This window comes from Equus caballus, chromosome 23, assembly GCF_041296265.1.
Source record: "Equus caballus isolate H_3958 breed thoroughbred chromosome 23, TB-T2T, whole genome shotgun sequence".
NCBI lineage: Eukaryota > Metazoa > Chordata > Mammalia > Perissodactyla > Equidae > Equus > Equus caballus.
The window spans coordinates 53,624,240-53,647,381 of NC_091706.1; the positions used below are offsets into that span (position 1 = coordinate 53,624,240).

General features: G+C 39.8%; 1 long non-coding RNA gene across 1 annotated transcript in view; it reads right to left on the bottom strand.

The window, feature by feature from the left end:
* LOC138920458 (uncharacterized) overlaps positions 1-21,168 on the bottom strand; it is a 37,755-nt gene extending 16,587 nt beyond the window's left edge. Inside the window, exon 1 of the long non-coding RNA XR_011431632.1 lies at positions 1-21,168. This exon is cut by the window's left edge and continues 12,669 nt beyond it. This is a non-coding gene — a long non-coding RNA (uncharacterized lncRNA).
* Positions 21,169-23,142: the final 1,974 nt, after the last annotated feature.

Genomic DNA, 23,142 nt, shown 5'->3' on the forward strand with positions numbered 1-23,142 from the left:
CATCAGAACAGGGTTCTCAGTGCTTGCTATTCACTAGAATCCTTTGAACTTTCCAAAACTAGTGATGCTGGACCCCCATAGCACAGTGAATAAATGAGAATCTCTAGAGATAGGGCCTGAGCACGGGTATGTTTATAAAAGCTCCCCACATGATTATAATGTGCAGCCAGGGCACAGAACCACAGATATAAGGCTTTGAGATAGATGGTTACATTACGGTCAGCTTACGATTGCTAACAAGCTGGTGAACCAATAATTTGAATGGAGAGAAAATGGGGGGAAGGCTCCATGATAAAGTGACAAGAAGTGGAGAAGGCTCTTCTGTAGATACAAGAGGAGGGAGCCAAAAGCCAGGAGAATGTAAGTCCTGGGCGTGACTTTGTCACTAGCAATCTATGTGGCTTTAGGCAAATCTTCTAGGTCCCCTGGGGTACAGAATTGGAGGAGAAAGGAGAGTGAAGATTCACCATCCTCAACCACAGCAGCTGTATTTTTGTCTGTTTCATCTGTTGGGTTTTTGCATGAAATTTCGGATTCTTGGCTAAAAACAGTTTAAATACAGCTGATCTACATGTCTTCTAAGGTCTCTTCTGAGACAAGTTTACAACATCACATGGATATCAGGAATTGGCCTTCTGGTCCAACATAGAAAAGAACGTCAGATAATGACAGTGACGCTTCTGTTCTCTGCGGTCCTAACACCCACTCTTCCTCACTGGTGAACTCTGTGGGTGGGAGGAGTTTATCCAAGGTGCTCCCACATCCTCAGTGGTTTTTCCTCTCCCTGTATCTCTCAGATACTCAACATCCCTGCAATTTTTCCCTTCTACCACGGCACCAGACTGCCCTCCCTTATGAGTCAATTTAGATTATTTGTAAAGTAAATATAATCAACTCACACCTAGATTATAGCCAATATTTGAGGCCCTAAAACATCATTTTTCTGGAAGAAAAGTTTCATTATGGAATAAAGAGGCTATATGTGTGCCAGCTCTCTTCTGTGTTTACTTCTCCAAATTAACTCTCCATCATTTTTCTCCACCCTGCTGTCTGCTCTGGGAGGCTGACCTGGAAGGGACTGTACAAACAGATTCCCCAGTCCTGACTTCCTGTTGGGGCCAGCACTGAGAAGCCCTGATAGGAAATTTGAGGGAAGGAAGATAGGGAAACTGGGATATGTATTCCCTGGACTCGTTCCCTGTGGGGCTGCCACAGGTGAACTGTGACCCTCAATTGAAACTCACAGGTCCTCTCTCAAGGTGACCTTCACTTTGCAGGTTCCAGTAACCACTCCCACGCCTCATCTTCTTGCCTAGAGCTGCAAACTGTCTCTGTTCTTACCAGCTCTGCTCTTGCTTTGCCCTCTCCCCTTTAAATGATTTTTATTGAACTCTAAATGAATTATCCTAATTTGAGTGATTGGCCCCTGACATATATTTTTGACCAGAGATTCTCACTTTTAGATCTTTAAATAAATAATGAGAGATGTATGCAAAGAGTCATGAGTGTCATTAACTATCTTGAAGAGATAGACCATGGCCAGGACTAATCAGAATGGATGCCACCTGTGTCCCAGAGGCTGGCTACGCTGCCAAGTGTTACCCTTAGCCACTGGATCATCAGGAGTCCAGAAGAAGGGGACTCAGGATGGCTGGAGTGGTGACTATTTTCCAATCAGTATGGAAATATTTCAGTATTTTAACAACTGGCGTAGCCAAACTGGTTGAATGTTAGTGAATCCCGCATATAATGCTATTTAGTGCAGAGTGACTTATAATAGCAAACAAACAAAAAACCGGAAAAATTTATATTGTCAATAAAAAATTATAGTAGGTCCACATTTTAGAAGAGTATTTACTAATATGTGAAGATAATTACAAACTACTTGGCAAAAAGCAAAGCTGTTACAAAATAGCATAGACTGCAAAATCCAGATCTTGTTTAAATATATATCTTTAAGTAAAAAGACTGAGGAAATATATCAAAATGTTAATAATGTTGATCTCTGAGTAGTGAAATAATAAATGATTCAATTTTCTTAAAATATATGTTTTCCAAAACTTCTGCAATGAAATTTATTTTTATAGCAAGAATAAGGTAACATTTTTTTAAATGGAGCACAGTAAAAAAAAAAGTTGCTACATTATATTTTAAACTGAATCTTAAAGATCTTTTAGTGATTATGGTGAGCATTTTCACTTCATTTCATATCAACAAAGATTTATTGCTTACCCTTTCTCTATCAGGTAATAAAGAGCAGAGATGAACCCAATGCAATTCAGCATTAATGAGCTAAGCACCAAGTGGAGAAGGTGGACAAATTAAAAAATAACACAACACTGTGATACAAGCAAGAACAGAAATATCTATAGATTCAAAAATATAGGGAAAAGAGATGAATTTTGTCTGGAAAGAGGTCATGGAGAGCCTCACAGAGAAACTAACAACTGAGCAGGATTTTGAAGACTAAACAGCAGTTCAAAAACCAGATAAGGCAGAAGGAAAGTTTTCTAGGAGAGAAACAGTCCCTGCAAATGATCTCAGGCAGGGAATAGCCGGAAACTAATCAGAATTAGCTCTGCTCTCTTTCTCCTAAAATAGAAACTTGCAAAGATCTTGACTTTGAGGGCAAGGAGTAAGCATTTATGAAAAGCACACTATACGATAAGGATTGAGCTAGTTTTTATTTTGTTTTGTTTTTTTAAATGGAGACCATATTACAAATAAGAAAACTGAGGCCCAGATAAGTAAGTGCTACTTTAGACATCCCTGGAATCATACCTTCAAGGGTAGTTAATGACTTTGTCTATATTATTCTTATGCTTATATGAAATCCTTTTTGTTGCTGTTGTATTCTATCAGTTGCTCTCATTACATGGAAAGGATTAAGTTGAATTACAGGGTCTGGGGTTTGGGATTTACACACCAGAGCACTTCCTCATCATAACAAGAGTTAAATATTAACTCTCTGCTGATACCTGTCCGTGGTGGGTGTGTGTGTGTCTGTAAGAGAGAGAGGGGCAGATAGGAATGGGACATGTCATAAATGTAAACAGTTTGGGGAGCAGGTATTCAGGAAATAATGTGTGCCATGCTGGAATAATCAGTTTAAAGGTCAAACCTTCAATAAAGCAAATCTTTAAGAAGTTCAATATAGAAATTAAATTATTTTAAAATTACAAGGTGTTTTGAACTCTGCATCTCGTAGAATTTAGAATAACTATTGATAAATACTTGAATTCATTGTTTTGATAATATTTTTCAGTGTGAACCATTTTAGGACTCTTATTTTTATTAGAATGGGTTAATTCTGGGCTTATTAACTTTTTGCTACTTCTCAAGTATAGAAAAAGTAATTCTTTAATAATATGACTACAGAGGCCCAAATCCACAAATGTTTAATATAAATATCAGCTCAAGTGTCACTCTACAGCCTCCTGAATAGTGCAGGAATCAAGTTAAAAACCCAGTCCATTTCTCACCATTTAGGAATTTTATTTGAGCATGAATTTATTTGGCCAAGACAATAAATTCAGTTTTTCTTCAGCATGAATCAAATTACTTTCTTAGATGTATGTTGCTTTACTCCACTTAGATCTCTGTTCTTTGAAGCCCAGGCATCCTCTTAAGAATCTTTTAATACTTCTATTATAGCTCAATTATAGCTCAATCTTACGCCACCTGACTTCAATGAGATATTCTCTATGAAAAAGCAAGCTGACCTGAGTTCCTGTAAGGTTGTAAAAAGTTAATTAATATTTGCCAAGCACTTTGAAGATAAAATGTAAGTGTCAAGAGTAATAATTATTTTTAAAAATAAAATTACAGGGAGCTACCATTCTATACTTTTTTTGGTGCATCTTTACTATATTTTTAATCCACGCTTCAATATCCCCCAAAGTCAGGAGGCAGTGTAGATATCAGCAAGTAGTCTGTATTTTCTTTCAAGCAAATGGAAAGTCAAACAAAAAAAATGCACTTTCACACCCCATTTTGCTCTCTATATCTTCCAGGCAGTAAGCACATTTAAAAGCACTATTCTGAGTGTGAAAGAAGCATTGCATCAAAAAGCAGCAAGAAGGAAACTGACCAATTTTTTAAGTCCTAAGTCTGACTCTCAAGGTCCTGTGATCATGGCCACAATTCGCACAGCTACCAAACCAGGAGACACGGATTATATCCTCTAGCAGACCCTGTCCACTCAGCCTCAGCACTGCATCTGTGCTACCCCACATAACCAAGCTTTGGGAATCAGCCTATTTATTCTACGTATCAAATCATCAGACACCACGATTCAGAACGACCATGGGAATTTGATCAATTATATAATTAATTTATTAACACTTTAAAAGACTTTAAAAAAGATGATCTCTCAAAAGACAAACTCCGAGTGGATTCAACAGCGAGAACCCAAGTCGAAGAATCTAGAAGAACCCAGTGACTTCCTGGTAGGAAATTACAAAGTGTGGTGAGGCTGAGGTTAGATGCCCGCCCACCAGCCAGTACCTCTGCATATTAACAAGCCTTCCCACTGTGTGGCCTTCCATACAGCACACGTGTATAAACATACTTTTTTACATTTATCAAGAGAGTACATGGTGTTTGTGTATGGACGTCAGGAGCACTTGCAGAAGCGAGAAGCATTGCTGATACTGAACACACCAGAAACTCTTGCCTCTAGAAAATCACTTAGAAGTCTCGGCTTCTGGAGAAAATGGCTCACTGCATTCAGCTTGTCAAACCCTTGACAGCCTTCCAACTTACTAACTTGATTAGCATAAAATGCCTACTGGCAAAAGCAAAGACCGAACTGTTTACATTTTCTCTCACTTTGATGATGGGTGTCAAAAATATTTTTTCGAAGATTTTAAAGGATGGCCAACAGCTTTAAAGTAAATTAAAACATTTTAAATTCCTAAGTCTACTTAAAAAACAATGTTGATTTTTGTACATTAGCATTTGCTTAGCTTTTGTCTGTATCTAGCCGGCATTTCCTAAAATTATAACCAAGTGTTCAAAAATTCAGTGAAAAGCACATTGCTTGTAATGATCTGAAATAATATTAACAGTACAAAGGCAGAATAGAGCTGGCTAAGTGAATAAAATTTTAAAAAGCATCTTCTCCTTTAGGACTCATAACTGCAGTATTTTGCCAGTGAATCTGTAAAAATCTCATATCATCTGTATTAAGGATTATGCTTCTGAATTATTAACTCTTAAAAGGTAAAATTAAACTAATTCACAAATTTCAATAATTTAAAACATTCCAGATTTGAAATTAATACAAATATTCCTAAATACAGAAAAATAATAAAATAGCTATCTCCTGTGTTACTGGAATAACATTGTTTTCTTCCTCAATCAGTAGCTACCAGAATTTTAACTGCGGTGATGAAGTATTCTACATTATGCAGAGTGGCAATTTCAAAACCTTCCCATGAAGTCAGTATTCCCGTTTTTCATTTTCTATTTTATTTCATATTTTTAATTTGATAAATTTGACGTTACAATTTGTAAATTTAAGACGTACAGCATGTTCCTTTGATCCATTTAGGTACTGTAATACCCATGTCTTTCAAACTCTTAACTAACCAAGCAGAACGTCTTCATACACAAAGTCCAGCAAGGCTATGAATGGTTGGCCACGTTAACGTGAATCTACAGAGGAGGCAGCAGAAAAGAAAATACACACCAAAGTCATTCATGGATAGAGGGCAGAAAACTCTTGGAATGGTGAGAGAAATCATGATGGAGCATATTTTGCCTGGGCAAGCAAGGTCAGCTCTGGGCTGGTCTTTCCCAATAAGCCAAATGAATGGTCACTTTTTAAAGTGCCCATTCACGGATGTGCATTTTCCTGGGAATTTTTATAAAAAGCATGCATAATGGGTGCCTGTTTTGACAAATACACCATCTTTGTGACCACAGGCAAAAATGGCTTGTCACTTGGCACCCTCTGGGTTACTCTTAAAAGGAAGTTCTGCTTTCAGAAATGACTGAGATAGACAAACAAGGGCTTTTAGGAGGTGAGGCCTGGAAGAGTCAGGGAAAGAATACGGATTTTTGCTAATGTTCTAATCACAGGTCTGGTTACCTCCCAAGCCAATTAGAACCTGAAAAGTCTTGAAGATAATCAACGAGAAGAAAAGTTAATAAGGACACTGTAGATCATGAGTCAATTGAAGGACGAATCATAGAATCTCAGGATATGAAAGCCTGGATGGAACCTTTATGGGACTAGACTGGATAGTCTAAATGCCATATTTAGCCAATTCAGAGAAGTAAAAACGAGTCATCTGTGAGACCTCATAACCTATAAGAAACACCAAATTTACATTAAATGTGCACAACACACCATTTGCTTATCTGCTCTGTGGTATGAAATGCAATGGAGAGTAAGCCAGGCTGTGGAAAGGATGGCCTTGGGAATGGCACCAAGACAAAGCAGGTAGCCACGGGTACAGAGGTAAGGGGTGAGAGACTTAACTATTTTGCAATTAACGGTCCCTTTGGAAAGTTTTGCTTTATGTTCTCAAACACTGATCTTGCCATTAATGTTTCCACACATGTTCACATGGAAATTGCTTATGTTTTAAAAATATACTCCAAATCAACAACTTTCTCCATGGGGAGAACTGTTTCTGGCCACTGATCACATGTTAGGGATTTTACATGCAAGCTCTAAGTTAATCTTGATGATCACCCAGTGAAATATGATGTTACCTCCATGTCACATGAGAGAGAATTGAAGCTCCAGAAGGTGATCTGCTGAAGGCAACAGAGCTGGGAAACGCAAGAATCAGGATTCAAACCCAATTCTGTCTTACTCAAACTCAAGGTGCTTTCAATTTATCATGTCTTAAAAGTATGTTTAAAATACCCAATTCTTATCTATTGAACAGTCAGGCAAGCCATGCATCAGGGTTTCCGCTAATTATAAGGTATCATTGTGGGACTTTTAAGTGACCATTTTGTGCCTGAAACCAGTATTGGAATAGACGCAAAGTGTGATCTTTCATCTTACCCAGCTTCTTACCCTCTTGCTCCCAATCCTCTTTCCTCATGGTTTCTAAATACTCTCCTCCTTCCACAGACACTTCTCTTATCCTTATTGCAGAGTTTCACTAATCTCCCTGGACTTTTGGAAATTAAATAGAACCAAGAGATGCTGCATCAAGTACTAAAGTGGTATCAACGGTCAAGTACTAGAATCCTAATCATTCATGGTGCACATGCCCCCAGCACGGAATATAGCAGCATTTTTATTTCCCATGTTTAACTCTGATGACGCTTCTACAAATTCTTCCCATGTGATATGATGATCTGGCCAAGCAAGAAGAGAGCGTATATCTATGTAGTAAGTGAAGAATTCTGAAACTAGGTCTTATACGTGTGTGTGTGTACATACATATAATAATATGAGTTGTTATGGTCACAAAATCCAAGACTTTAAGCAGCTTCTCCAGGTCATACAGCCCTAAAGTGGCATGGTCTATATTATAAAGCAAGCTTCTAACTACTTGGCTAATTTGCCTCCCACCAGAACTGACTGTAAATAAAATTATTAACCACCTCAGACAAAATATGAAGACTAATGTAATGACTATGTAAACTCAAAGAATATACGCATTATGTACTGAAGAATGACTCCTAGAATGTATGAGTTGTTCCATGTTTTTGACTAACTGGGCACAAACTATCAAAAACATCATGTAATTTCAGAAAAACAAAAACAGGATGAACACAGAAAAAAAGGAGTAGGAGTTCATGCGGCCACTAGAATCACATTTTTTTTATGGGACCCATTGTAGGAAATGCATTTTATATCTTGACCTGTTACACAATACATATACAACTAGAAGTTTTACAAAGCAATACTTATCATCACTATGTGCAATGCACTCTATTTCTCCATTTCCTTTCTTAAATAAAGCTTATGGTGGTCCACAAAATTGATTTCATGATACACTAGTGGGTCACACCCACACTTTGAAAACCTCTGTCCCAGAATCCTGTGCTGTCACTGCCTTGATCTCTTGTCCAAGGCAGACAATATGAATGGATCACAGCATCCTTTGCGATGAGTTCAGCCAAGCCTCAGGACTCTTCAAACTAGCATTCTAGGCAGCAAGTTTCAATTGCAGTTGGGACAAAGATATGATGCAGTCCTTATCTAAGTTCCAAGGGGGCAGGGTGTAGAAGCAGAGTAGCTATTTTAGTTATTTGCTCTCTTTGTCTCCCTAGTGCTCACTTAGTGTCTGGCAAACAGCAGGCACTCAAAGTTGCATCGGTTAATGGCCACTAAGACTAGAGGGTAAGCTCTGGCTTCTAAAGTTTCTCTGTGAATGCTCTCTCTCCTCTTGGCTGCCTTGTTATCTTTAAACACAAGGCTTTCAAGATTCAATGGTTTTGAGTACTGTATGTACCCTGCCTTCTTTCCAAACTCCATCTTGTAATGAGAGTTATCTGCACTAGGCTACTTGATGGTATCTCTGCTCCTTTCAAAGACAATTGGTTTACAGTTAATTACCCAAAAGGATTATGAAGCTGACAACCCTGGTAGAGCTCCTTGATAAACTGGTCCTAGAAGAAAGGAAGAAAACTGACATGCCAGGACCTGGGCTGGATATTGGTGCATATATTTTCTCATTTCAACCTTCCAACAATATGATCGGTTTCATATCATTACCCCATCTTACTGGTGGGGAACCAAACCCTTAGAAGAAGAAGGTGAGGTCACACATTTAGTAAATGTTTGGCAGAGCCCGGATTGAGACCTGGGTATTTCACTGCTCTTTTTATTATACTTCAGCTGCTCCTGAAAATGGCATATTAAATTACAAAGCAACAATGACCAGGAACCTTGAATCCAGTTGAAGTGTGTAAATTTAACAGGTTATCACACCGGAAAAATAAAACCCAATACCTTAGTAATATACTTCATCATATAACTTTATTTTTTCTTTGCCAAATCTTTGTGAGTTATTCATTGCTGGGTATGTTTCTCTTGGCAGCTGTTAAACTTGGCTCAGACATAGGTTCTTACAGTAGAGTAATTCAAATGTGTTAAGTCCTGTATTACGCAGAGGAAAAACAAGACTCTGTGTGTGTGCGTGTGTGTGTGTTTATGTGGGTCAAGTCCAAGGGGAAGTATAAAATGGAAACAATATATGAATTGGGGGTGTGTGTAGGGCAGTTAAAAGAGGTTGCAGGAAGAATCAACAATTTTGGCTTTCTGGCTCTCAGCAGAAGCAGTGTAAGGAAATGCAGTGGAAGAGAGCAGCAAGGGTCAAGTTTAACTCACATCCACCCCCACACAAGTGAACACAGCTTGATATAGTCACAGAACCTCCAATGTGTAATTTGCCCGATCCTGATCATGAGTCACTGTAAAAGTTACTAAGAAGGTTGTTCAAGAAAGCATATTTCTGCTGTAAGTTTACAACAGTGGTTCTCGACCAGGATCAATTTAGCGGACACTTGGAAACGTCTGGAGACATTTTTGGTTGACACAACTGGGTAAAAGGCAAGGATGCTGCTTAACATTCTACAATGCGCAGCCTCCCCTAACAATAAACTATATGGCCAAAATGTCAATAGTGCCAAAGTTGAGAGACCCTGGTTTACAGGGTGACTCTATCACCTGAGTCACACAACTACTATACTCCAGCTGCCCCTCTGGTCTCAGTCTCCTCATCTATAAAATGTAGATGATAATAGTACCTGCTTCTCTGGGTTGTTGTGAAGATGAAACGAGTCTTATTAAGTAAAGCGTTTAGATCAGTGCCTACGATGCAGTAAGCACTCAGTAAATGCTACTGCTGTTGTCTTTGCCATATCATCACCACCACCAGCATCATCATCATCGTCAAAGCTCACGACTGCATAGGGCAGTTTTCCCCAAAGTAAGACCTCTTATTAGGTAGATTCTCGGGGGGCGGGGGGGGGGGGGGGGGGAAGGATTCTGTGGTCAAACAAATTTGGAAAATGGTGGATTAAAATCAAACAAGTTTCTGAAGTGCAGAACTTCTCAGAATCTTTAATAAGCAAAAATATACAGCATGCAGAATTTTCACAACTGACCTGACTGAAAAATCCCATGCAGACTCTTGCAGGATCGAACACACTTCAGGGAAAGTCTGGTGTGATGAAAGGGTGGTGGACTGAGACTCTACAAACAGGATTCAGCTCTTGGGTCTACCACTGCCCGCTCTGAAGCCTCGGTAAGTCCTCTGACCTTTCTTGGCCTCACTGACCACCAACGCCAGAGTTTGGGCCCTTCCAGTTCTGAAAGGCTCTGACTCTCTGATAGTCCTGTACGTTCAGTATCACTAACAGACCTTCAAGCCATTCAATTATCAGATAACAAGGACACCATGGTCAAGCGAGATCAAGAGCTGTGACAAAACCCAGGACAATCACGTTCACCAGATTCCTGTTACTGAAGAAGCTCAAATACCCAACACTGGGAGATCGAGATGAACATGACGTACACAATAAATGCTAGTTTATTTGTTGCTGTTGTTTCTGTAAATGCAGCCTAACTTTTTAAGCAGAAAGCGGGGCTAGTAGAGAAGAACAGGGAGGCAAAAAAAAAGTCTCAACTACTCAAAGTGCACACCTGTTAAATCTACTCAATTATCGCTTGTTAGGCGCTAAATAAATCAGCAGAGAACATGACAAGGCAGGATTGCTACCTCAAGGAACTAAAACTGTTTGGGGAGAAAAATGCAAATAACATATCAGGCGTCCAGTGAACGCTCTGACAGAAGTTTAAACAAAGACCCACGTGAGCAGAGTAATCTTAGTTATTGCCATTCTTTATAAGTCAAATGCACAATGGCAAAAACACAAAATAAAACTGAAAGATGAAATGTAAACATCTATCTTCTTGCTTGGGTTTCCAGATCAACATTCTTAGTGCCTGCTGTCCAGACATCATCTACAGGTGTCGGGAAGGTACCTAAACTGGAGGGTATGGAGGTGGCTTATCATTCACTGTGATCTTCACCCCTCTGAGTGCCTCTATATGGGCTGGCCTGAATCCACCAGGCATGACAGAGTCGGTTACTGGTGAAGAGATTTGTGCCTTGTGTTGTCCAGGACACTGTTTCAGTATATTACAACTTTAAGCTATTTTAATTTGCATAACTGGAATTTCTCACTCTATCAGCCATGGCTATCTGAGTAGCCAGTGAACGGGTAATCTTTCTTTTAATACTAGTATCTCATGAAGCCCTCTGTCAGAATAATAACCTCAAAAAAACCCACAAACTTTTTTTGCATCTATGAACCCCTTCTCAGATGAAATGCATATAATAAAGTATACCAGATTAGAAAGGAAACCAATTATATTGAAATATCCAAATATTAAAACACGTATTTTAATATAGTAATATATGTGATTCTTTAACACATTAAATAACAAGATCTAGCAGTATGTCTAATAACTACCATTACATCAAAGCTGTGTCATACAGAAACAGTATTTCTAGATGTCAGCAACAACTGTAATGTGATATGAAAGTATCTGTGATTTCTACTGGTGACAGTCACTGGTACTGCTAAAATACTACTGCCACTTGCCTCCATTCATAATTGAAGGAAATGCTACATTTCAATTAGAGGTTTAGTGCAAACAAAATTTTTTTTTGCATCTAAGCTCACAATCCCCTGAATTCTATTCATGGGCCCTCTTGTGACCCCAAGACCTCCAGATTAGGACGCCCTACATTGAGGTGATGTCCTAGAGCTTCAAGAACTCTAATGATTGGAAAGAAAAAACACTAACTCATCATGTTGTTTAATTTCTTCTTCTCATTGGAAATAATTCCAAAAAGATCACTCTCTGTTACAGTGAAAACATCCAGGTACACTTACAAAATACTTTTGCATACATGAGCTCATTTGATTCTCATAACAGCCCTGTGAAGAAGGTATTAGATTAGCATTAACCCTATTTAACAAACATAGAAAGTGAGACAGAAAGCTTTTGGAAGACCTGTCCAAGTCACCCAGCCAGAAGTGAAGTGCTGAGCTGGGACTCAAACACAGGGCTTCCGACATTGAAGTCCATACCTCCTGTGAAGTATTTGTAATGTTGGGGTGGAGAAAGGAGACAACAAAAGCAAATGGTAAGACTCTTCTATCCACAGCAATCGACTTACTAAGTTACTGCTAGATAGAGCAGGCCCTAGTACTGATAAGCAGTGTTCGCTCATTTCCTCTTTGTTCACTTTCGTGCACAATTGTGCATAAACTCCTGTCATTTTCTAGAATGCCACAGGTTCTAGTAAATATATCAGGTCCCCCTGACTCAAACAGAATTCAGCATTTGCTATTATTTCTGTAAGTTTCTTTTGTATTTATCATATTGTTTTTATTTTATTAGCTTTTTGATTCCAACGGGTTTTTTTTCTTTTTTGCTGAGGAAGATTCGCCCTGAGCTAACATCTGTGTCAATCTTCCTCTATTTTGTATGTGAGTCACCACCATAGCATGGCCAACAATGAGTGGTATAGATCCACGCCCAGGAACCGAACCTGGGCTGCTGAAGCAGAGCATGCCAAACTTAACCACTATGCCACAGAGATGGCCCCCTGATTCCCACAATGTTTTGAAGCATTTCTGATGACGAACTTGTCTGTTAGGGCTTTTTCTTTAAGTGCTTTAAATTTCAAGTGACTTTCAACCTGTGTAGTCCTTATTTTTCATTTCCGACACAAAGAGAGGGAAGGCTTCCTATTTTCAAATGACTTTAGACCAGTCTTTTGTCAAAAATATCCCTTTCAAAATGCTTGGATTAGGATTTGGTGATGTCCTGGAACGTTGTTTTATATCACTCTCCTCTAAACCTCTCTTTCCTCATGCACATAAAAGCTTTGCTTTCCTGGAATATAACCATCCTGTTCCAACCAGCTCAAAAGAGGAATTCTGATGAAAAAACCTAAAGCTTTAATTGCTTTTACTGTTTAAAAGTCATTTTTCCATTATGAAATTTCTTACATTTTTACTTTGTTCTCACATAAATTTAATTTGTCTAATTTTGTCTTTAACACTTTTGCTTTGAGCTTATTTTGATAATTTTTTTTCACTCCTAAAGTTCCTTTTGTTTCGCTGTGTTTTAATCCTTGTTTTGTCCAGCCTGCAAACTGACCCAGTCCACTCTTTAACCCTCTGCTTTTGCTCTTTTACAGCGTTCCTATGCTGAATTTCAGACACTGCAAAATGTTAGCCCTGAAAGGGGCCCTTGCAATTATCCTGCAGAGGAATGCAGGGTCTTTAACCCGTATAAAATAAAAACTAACTATACCCTAGCTTCTTTGCCATCAGAGAGAGCAGTGAGAGAGGCTGGGGGCAAAGGAGAATAATGCTAAGGGGAAAGCTTAGGTCTAAGAAGCAGTAACCTGGATATGGGAGGGGGAGGGGAGGGAGAGGGAGAGTGAGCACGAGCGAGTGTGCACGCGCGCAGCATGTGTGGGCATGTTAAGGGTGTGGGTATGGAATGGCAGTGCCCTCCCACAGGGAGTTCCCTTAAGTCCCCTAGAAGAGGTACAGTGACAGGAGGAAGGCCCTTGAAACTTCGCAGGCAGAGCTTTAAGATGGACCATGCTTGAGAGACTCTTCGGTAGCCCTGAAGGGTGCCCTCACTTTCCACATAGACAGCCCAGGTGACTTCTCCAAAGCCACAAGTCAACACTAGAGATTCAGCTCTGGAACACAGTCCTTTCCTCTAATGACTCTTGCCTCGGTTCCCATCCTAATTCCAGAACCAGCAAAGCACCATTTTCACCTTCCTTTCTCTGGTGGGTTTAGTTCCATGAACTCTTTTCTCAACTCATGCCTTCATCATGGCTGGCTGGCAGTTTTCCTTCAGTCCTCACCACTCCAATGGGCTTTCTACCCACACTAAAGGTCAGGTGTGATAATAAAGAGAAGGCAATTATCATCTATTTAACCATAACAACTAACTGAGGAAGACAGAATTATTCCCATTTCACAAAAGAGGAAGCCGAGGTTCTAGAAGGTTCAGTAACTTGTCCGAGGTTGCACTGTTAGTGGTAAGCTACCCACACTTGCAGTACACTTCAACACACAAACACGTATTAGAACTTTCATAGGCAAAGAAATGCTATCTTTTTATTCATTCCCTTATCCATTATTTCAAAAAAATATGCACTGAACACTTCTTATGTGTTAGGTGTCCCAAAGGTTTTAACTATATTCCAGTTCCAGTCCCATGGTTAAAAAAAAATGTCTATATGATTCATTTGGAATAATCTTCAGTGAAAATTTACAATCCATCTGAAATATCAGGCTTAGTACTGTAAAGACGCTACCTATTCCTTTTCATTACTACCTATATCGTCTAGGTCTTTCGCCACACTTGGACATGAAACGCTTTGAACTGGTTCTAAAAATGAAAGAAAAAAACGTGCTATAACTGAGGACATTCAAAAGGCTACACAAGTAACTCCCCAACATGAATGCTTTTACAAGCATTTCATGAATATTCTGCTTAATTACTGTGAAGTACAGGAAAGCAATCAAGAGCAGAGAGGTGGGAACGCGAAAGACTCAGGTTTGAATCCCGCAACCACACCATTTATTAGCTGCTTAACTCTAATCTCACAAGGCTGCAGTTTTCTTGTTTGTAAAACAGGAAAAATCATGGCGCCTCGACTGTAAAGTTGCTATGAAGCTTTCTGGAGGTAACACAGATAAAGCATGTGGAACAAAGCACAGCATGCTAGAAACGATCAATAGAGAGAACTATAATTGTCATTATTATTATTCTGGCAGTTAGAAGAGTTGGACACATTTTAATATTTGCTTTTGAAAAAAGATCCAGATGAAGCTGACACCCTTGTAGTTTTCGAAAACAGTTTTGTGTTAACTCTAGATAATAATTTGGACACATTCTGAAATAAAAGTAGACAATGAATTAAGCTGTTCCATTTATATTTTAATATTCCTAGTATCAATTATGTTTTTAAGTTAGCTAACAGAGCTATGTAACACATAGCTACTTGTCTATTATTCTGATATATGTAGTTGTCTTATCATTTCTATTTTAATAAATTTTTCAAAAATAATTCTATCAACACACGATTAGCATAATGAACTTCACCTTCAGAAGGAGGATTTACTTTTCAAACAAACCTGTTTTTTAAATTATTCTTAACTGATTTATAATTAGCTTTCCAATTTCATTGGTCTCTTTGCGACAATGTGTTAATTTAAAAAAAATATAGAACACTAGCTTTGACCAATTGCTAACTACATTTATTTTAAAAGGAAACTGAATTTTGTCAAATGTTTTGATCATCTTTATCATTACATATGATTTACTGTCATTTCTCTAGAATTTGAAAAACTACAGGTACTTAGAATATTATATTATAGATTTAGTTCTTCAAAAAAAAATTCCAGTTGGTTATCTTTTATTTTATATTTCTTTTCATTGCCTTTCCATATATTCTTCTTTTGTCTATAAAGATATTTCTAGTACTTCTGGTTGAAAAATCACAAATCACTGAAAGAAAGTATCTTTTGGCTAATTTGATTTCATATTTAATAGATTAAGATGTCTTTTTATATTTTTTCTCCTTTCTATGAAACTAGATATTTGTTTCCAGATGTTAAAAAGTTATAAGGGGCCGGCCCCGTGACCAACTGGTTGAAGTTCTGCATGCTCTGCTTCGGCGGCCAGGGGTTCGCGGGCTCGGATCCTGGGTGCAGACCTACTCCACTCGTCAGCCATGCTGTGGAGGGGTCCCACATGCAAAGGAGAGGAAGACCTGCATGGATGTTAGCTCAGGGCTAACCTTCCTCAATGCAAAAAGAGGAGGATTGGCAATGGATGTTAGCTCAGGGCTAACCTTCCTCAATGCAAAAAGAGGAGGATTGGCAATGGATGTTAGCTCAGGGCAAATCTCCCTCACACACACACACACACACACACAAAACCTATGATAAATTTCAATTGTTCATTTATTAAAAGCAATTAGAATGCTACTTACCACACATAAGTTCAGGAGCTAACTTGTAATTTTTTTACTTCAAATTACAATTCAAGCTACTGTTTGTCATGACTAACATTTAACATGCATATAGATATTCATTTTAAAAAGAAATTAATGTTACTCTTTTAATTTTTTAAAAATTGTCCTAGTTTCTGGACCAAATTAAGGATGGGGGCTGGGTTGCCAAGGGAAGCAACCAAGGATAGAGGATTGGAACTTTCAGCTCCACCCCCTGATTTTCAGAGATGGGAGAGAGGCTGGAGGTTGACTCAATCACTAATGGCCAATGATTTAATCAATCATGCCCATGTAATGTAGCTTTAAAAACCCCAAAGGACAGGGTTCTGAGAGCTCCCAGGCTGGTGAACACGTGGAGATGTAGGGAGAATGACGTGCCTGGAGAGGACATGGAAGCTCGGTACCCTTTCCCCAAGCCTCGCCCTGTGCATCTCTTCCATGCGGCTATTCCTGAGTTACATCCTTTTATAAGAAGTCGATTATGTAGTTAAAAAAAAACACCGTACTCCCAATCCAAAAGCAAAAATAAATAATTAAGCAACCCCGAATCTTATCAGTATGAGGGTGGTGGCAATCACGCAGCAATGCAGCAGCGTTACAAAACTATTAAAATCAGGTTGTAAGCTGTACGTTGTTTTGTTTTTTAATTTAATATAGTTCCACTCTTACCCATAAAAAGGAAATCAGTTTTGAGTCATGGCACAGAACATGAAAAGGAAATGTCAAGTGACAATATTACCAGTTAGTTACTTGAAAACCCACTGGAGTTAAAAGCCAGTTAAATCCTAATTTAAAAGGCTCCATTCACTATATATAGATTTTTCCACAGAAAGCTCACACTTTTATTGCTTTAGTCTATTGTTCCTCATTTGAGACTTTTTTTTTATTAAGTTCATGAAGCTGAGATAATAGGTAAAAGGTCAGGTTTAAAGAAGAAAAAAATTACCAGAACCCCACAGGGTTATTCACTAATGACTTTATAACTTGAATTTCCACTTGAGTATGCACTGCAATTCAAAAATCTCAGGTTATTTTAGTAAAATCTTATCAGTTTGACTTTTGGGGGACCAATCCTTTGCTTGCGTCAACCTTTGGACTCCAAAATAGTTTTGCCTCAAATGTATAATACTGGTCTTGATTGATCATTATATGTCACGTTTAGACCAGTTAAAAAGCACACATAATGCAAGTTTCTGGAGCAGGCCTTTCTGAGGGGATTTCTTTATCTTATTTTATACATATTCAATGTATTAATGTGGCCAGAGTTCACGTGAAATCTGACAGAGATAACTTAAGACGTCAGTGGTCAGACAGCACTGGTTTTTAAGCATAGTTCTTTTCCTCTTCCGCTTCCCTTCTCAGAATCAGGAATACTTCTAGGCAAAGAACTGAGATTTACAACACAAGGAAGAAGATCCAACAGAGAATTAGCTCGTCAGGAGTGGAAAAACTTTTACAGGATCGATGCTATACCATCTTGATCACTTTAAAATTTACCATTTTATTGTACTTTTTCCCTCTTCCAAACTGTAGACACTGAAGTAAACGCACGCCCCCCCCCCGCCCCGACACGCACACACGAACCAGAGAACTACAAACTATAAGTAATTCAAAGTAAGGGAAAACCCAAATTCATTTCTGAGCCAGTCTCCTACATGCTACCCACCCTGGAGGACTTATAATCAAATCATATTCTGTCCCTTTTTTTTTTCATTTAGGTTGAAAGCAGTTTGAATAAGGCTACTGCCGATACACAAATGGCACTAATTTTCCCATTTGGGGTAAGTCTTTTAACTTCAGCTGTTATGCCCCTGGCAAGGAAGTGGAGCTGAATTGGACGAGACTAAAAGATTTCGTGGGTTTGATTTGCTGTGGATCCTGAAGTCGGCTTTGCAAATAAGAGACAACTACTCCCTTCTCTGCCACTGCTAACTCACTGGCATCAGTGGAAAAGGGCTGTGGGGAATTAGACTTCCAGAATTTCTCTTCTGGTTCTGAATTCATGTGGACACAGGCTTACAGGGCAGAACTATGATCAACCCACGTAGCTTGTTTCATTAATTTTCTCCTCACAGTCTTTCATCTCCCAGTACCGGATCCTTAGCAGAGGCAGCATAGATACAGAAATGGAAACTGGGCCACAAACTACTTAGCATAGCTGCCCCAAGGCCAATAAAAATTGCATTTTCCCCTTGCTAAAAGTGTAATTTGTAATTAATATAACCATTCTGACTTTACTCAAAGGATTGGTGCTATTTGTGATGTTAAAAAGTAGTCCCTCAAAAGGGGCATTTCTCTTAAAATGGAAATTACTTAATTAACTTTTCTAATACATTTAATTTATAAATTGGTCTCAAATGTTGGAAGCTGGTATTTAGACAACACAGAGTAGGTTATATATTTGATAAAGCCATGATTAAAGATTTTCAAATGAGATTTATTTTTTCTAGTGACTGCTTTATTTTAATATACTCAGTAACTACACACTGGCTAAAAAGTCAATGACACAATAAAGTAGAAAATGCTAGAGAGCCTGACTATGTGGATAAATTTTGATCCCAAACTCTTCTTTTTCACTCTTTCCTTGCTACAAATCAACACACCTATACACCATAATCATGCTTAGATTTTTTTTCCCCCTTCATTTCAATCCTCTTAAAAATTATTTTGATAATTTCCTGGGCTCCTCTCCTAAGATGTGGAGAAAAAAAAAATCTAAATATCCGTGAATAAAGTAAGCACATTAGGGCACTTATATTGTACCAATGAAATAATTATTCTCTTTCTTACTAACACTTACATTTTTAAAAAGAGGACAGTTAAAAAGTCCACGGTGAAAATACATTTTACACTACAGATCAAATTTCATTGCTTCTTATTTAAGACTGACCTACTCTAGGTTCAACAAGTTTTTTTTCCTAGTGTATAGAAACACGTTTTAACAGAAAATAAACTTTCTTGCTCCCATAAAATTTTTTGAAACACTTAGGATATTAGTACTAAGGAAACAGTCTGTTAAATACATCAAGAAACTGTTAAAACATAATTATTGATTCTTTCGTTAATTTACTTTACGATTTCAAAGAATTGGAAAAGAACTATCAAAAACATTATTCTCTAAAAATAATACCATCCTATGTATTCTAAAATATCTTCAAAAAGCCATTTTATCTTAAAGCTAGATTTCATCCCTAAAATGTTAATAATCAAGAGTTTAATCTATTGCTTTCTTACAGCCTAAATTTAAGAGACCCAAAAGTGTTTATCTGTTAAAACTACTAGATACACTAAATGAAGAAAAACTGTGGCAATTATACGAAAACGTAATGACATCTACGGTCATTAAATGTCAGTGCCAACAAACCTACCAATAAAGAATTGTTAAAGTAAATGATTTAAAGGATTTTGAATTGTGCGATATAGCTACCAACAAAATTTAACTATAACTTCAATTTTAAGGCAAACCCAGAAAAATATTTTTTAACTGAGAAAAAATCATATGCAGAAAAATTCTTCAATTTTATTCTGTTTAACACTGTCCACTTGAGGATTTGAGATTTACAAGTGTGCATTCTCCTTAAAATTCTAAAAGTACAATACATAAATTTATGCTACCATTTATCTTACTTCCTCAAGCATTTTTATAGCATCTAGAATAGCTACCTAGTTATTACATTGTACAAATATGATATCAACTTTTTTCCATTTTCATTTTAAAAACAATGCTCAAGAATAAAGCATTTTATACCTTCCTTCTTAATCATCTATTCACAATTTCAAAAAGAGCCAACAGTCTATGTTGTAAGTTAAGACTTTTGTCTTCGATATATACTTTTCAGAGCTATAAAATTTCACCCAGAGAATAACTCTGTACTTTTTAAAGGAGTTTCTTGACTTTTCCCCACATTTACCTGTCATGTAAGCAAGATCCACATGTAAAATAAAGTCCTGATACGGCATACATAAAAAATAAATATCCCAAGCTGATAATTCCATAAAGTCTGATAGTTCTATTAAGATAAACGTAAATTTTAAAAAATTTCATTTTGAGGCCTAAAATTTAACTTCAGATTTTTTTTACATCCTAGTGGCCCAACTTTCTTGAGGCTCTGTGACAAGTTACGAACAAAAAGCCGGGGTTATAGTTCTTATGCGTGGCTTTAAACCACTGTTATTTTTACATTTGTGCCTTAAAATCAAGATAAAGGCCTTCACTTCAGAATGAACGTCTGGAGACGATGAAAAATAACCAGGATTAGAGCTGAAAAATAAATTTAAAAGTCAGTCCCTCCCCTGACCAAACAGAAAATTCCACAACAAATAAACCTCAACTTGGCTGTCATTTTTAAATCAAATTCTTACCAATTCAAGCAAAATTTCTTTAAAACAAAGTAGCAAATAGAATACTGTTTAAATTTCTGTCCATAAGAGAAACATTTCAATGCAGAATAAACTCCAGACAAAAAACAGAATCATTTTCCTAATTTCACTTCAAAACTGCTGCGATTTCACCGAAGGAAGCCGAAAGGCCCGATTCCAGAAAGTAGAGGTCCCCGGGCGGCGAGGGGTGTCCGGCCACAGCCTCAGCTCCAACCCAAGTCTAGGTCTTGAGCTGTCATTCTTAGTCCTAATACCACCTGTGCAGGGACAAAAATGGTCCCGCCAGAAGCCGATTAAGGAGTCAGTAAGGCTTAAGTTTTCCTTAACTTCTCCCCTGCCAAAGCGGCGCTAAGTGAACGTTTCCGTCGTGTTTTTCACGACTGCCATTGTCTCGCTGTAGGATAGGAAGCTCTTTTAAGTGAAGCACGGTTGGAAAAACCAGGCTTTTACAGAGCATCCTTTCCCCACCTGTATATGGCGAAAACAAACTCGAATCCTACTAGGTGGGGATTTAACATACACGCCTAACCTTTTCACTCTAAGAGGGGCAAGCAGAGGAAGTTGTAAAGTGACAGGAATTTTAAATAGCAAATGCGCTCTCATCCAACATCGCTGGCTGAAAGCGCTTGCCCCTAGCCCGCTCCCGGACACACACAGTTCGTTCTTCGCGATTTAGGGGAAGAGCGCGGATATATGACTTCGGAGATCGTGCCAGGGAAGCCACCTGCGATGTGGGCTCCAGGAGGAGGCGATTCTGCGCAGCCAGGGCCGCCGTGCCCGGGATGCGCCGGAGCCGGCCGCAGCATCCTCGCCCCAGGGCCCGCGGGCGCAGACGGCCGCGTGCCCAGGCCCCGAAGCCCCCTTCTCAACTCGGCGAAGGACGCGCCCCCGCCCCGCTTCCCGCGCGTTCCCCGCTTACCTGCGGGTCCGGTCGGAGGGCGGAGGCGCCGCCCGGCCTCGCCCGGGCGCCCAAGCAGGGGCCGCATCCCGCCCACCCCTGAACCCTGGCCGCGCTCCGGCCGCCGCCTCCCCGCTTGGGTCCGCGCGGGCGCCGCGGCCGGGGACGCGCGTCTTTCTCCTCCGGGCTCGGGACGTGGAACCTGCGCGCCCCGGGCCGCGCCCCAAGTTGTGAGAAGCTCCTCCGGGGAGGCCTTGCTGGCCCCCGGGCCCCGGCTCCCAGCAGGCGCGGGCGGGAGAGGACAGCCCGGCACCTCCGCCCCATCCACACCTGCCGCCGGGGCCGCCACGGCCCGGCTCCTCCCCGGCTCCGCCCCTCGCCCGGCCCTCGCTCCGGCCGCCGCCGCCGCGGCCGCGGGAAGGAGGGGGAGGGAAGAGGCGCCCCGGCCCGGGAGCGAGAGTTGCTGCGCTGTGCCTCCTCCCTCGGGCTGGGGCGGGATCCAGGTCTCTCCACTGCAGCGCCGCCCCGGAGCGCCGGGATTTGGTGGGGGAAGCGGCAGCCACCACTGTCCCCATGGGCACGCAGCCTTTTGCGGGTGGGAGCGTCTGGCAGAGAGTCAGAGCTAAGGAAGGGAGAGGGTGCCCACCTGCGTGAGCCGGAGCTCCCCGGTACATTCTCCAAAGGCAAACTTAGCAAACTGCACAGCGGAAGTGCCTCCTGGGTCGGACCCCTGCATTTGTAGGGGTCTTCTAAAAACGTGGCAGGTAGCCCGGGCCCCGTGATGTAACTGGCATTGGAGCAACCGGGGGGGTCCTTCCATCTGGAGTGGCCTCTCCCGTATCCGCAACCCTGTCGGTGCTTCGAGGCCTATCTCAGATGCCATCTGCACCATGACATTTTTCCAGGTGCCCACCCGCGCCCAGATTTGATTTCGCCCTCTTTTGGACAGCCAGTGCTTTCTGAACCTCTCTACCGGTCCTTCCTTTGGATAAGAGTACTTTGTGAAATGCAATAGGCCATCTTTGCACACGTTAGTTATCTTTACTGTACTGTGTGGATTCATATTCAGTAATATCGTATACAAGCAGAGAGATCTATGCTTTCCTAATCCTTTCCACCTGGGTTTAAATTCCCTGAAGGCAGAGGCTATAAGTTGTTCCTGTCTGGTAGTTTTCAAGTAAATACTGTGCGGTACATGGCAGGGTGATCGCACCAGATGACCTAGCTGGAAATTCTGGCTGTCCTACTTATCTATAACCTCTGAAAGCCCAGCATGGCGCCTTGCACCTGGATGTAGGAGGGGGGAACTTTGTTTCTGTGTGTGAATGCAATTAATTTTTGACAAAGGTCAGTGTAATTCCCGCAAAGAAAAATTCCGTTGACACGGGGGTGTGGAGGGGGCGGCGAGGCAAAGTTCATAGTGGTATTTTATTGATGGTGGAATATATCTCCATTTAAAAAATCATTTATTCAATCAAAATAAAAAATATTCGTCAGATGTTCCCTAATGAGTTGATGCTTCCTAAAGGCTCCCTTCCTTAGCCAGCTCAGGAAGATAAGTCATAGGCTGTTGATGTATTACATTTGCTTGAGCTCAAGGACAATATGAAAGATTCCAGTTTAAAATTTTCTGTATAAAATATAGTTGAATAAAATATGTTTATATACCATCTGTCATTTCCTACACTTAAGTGTATGTTTTGAGTTGAGAGGTCAGTAGTGTTTAATAGTTAATAGTATTAAGCAAAAAGCTAGGAATCAAAGAAGTTCATCTATACTTCAGCTTAAAACAGGTTGAATTCATGAACTCTGTTTTAAAGA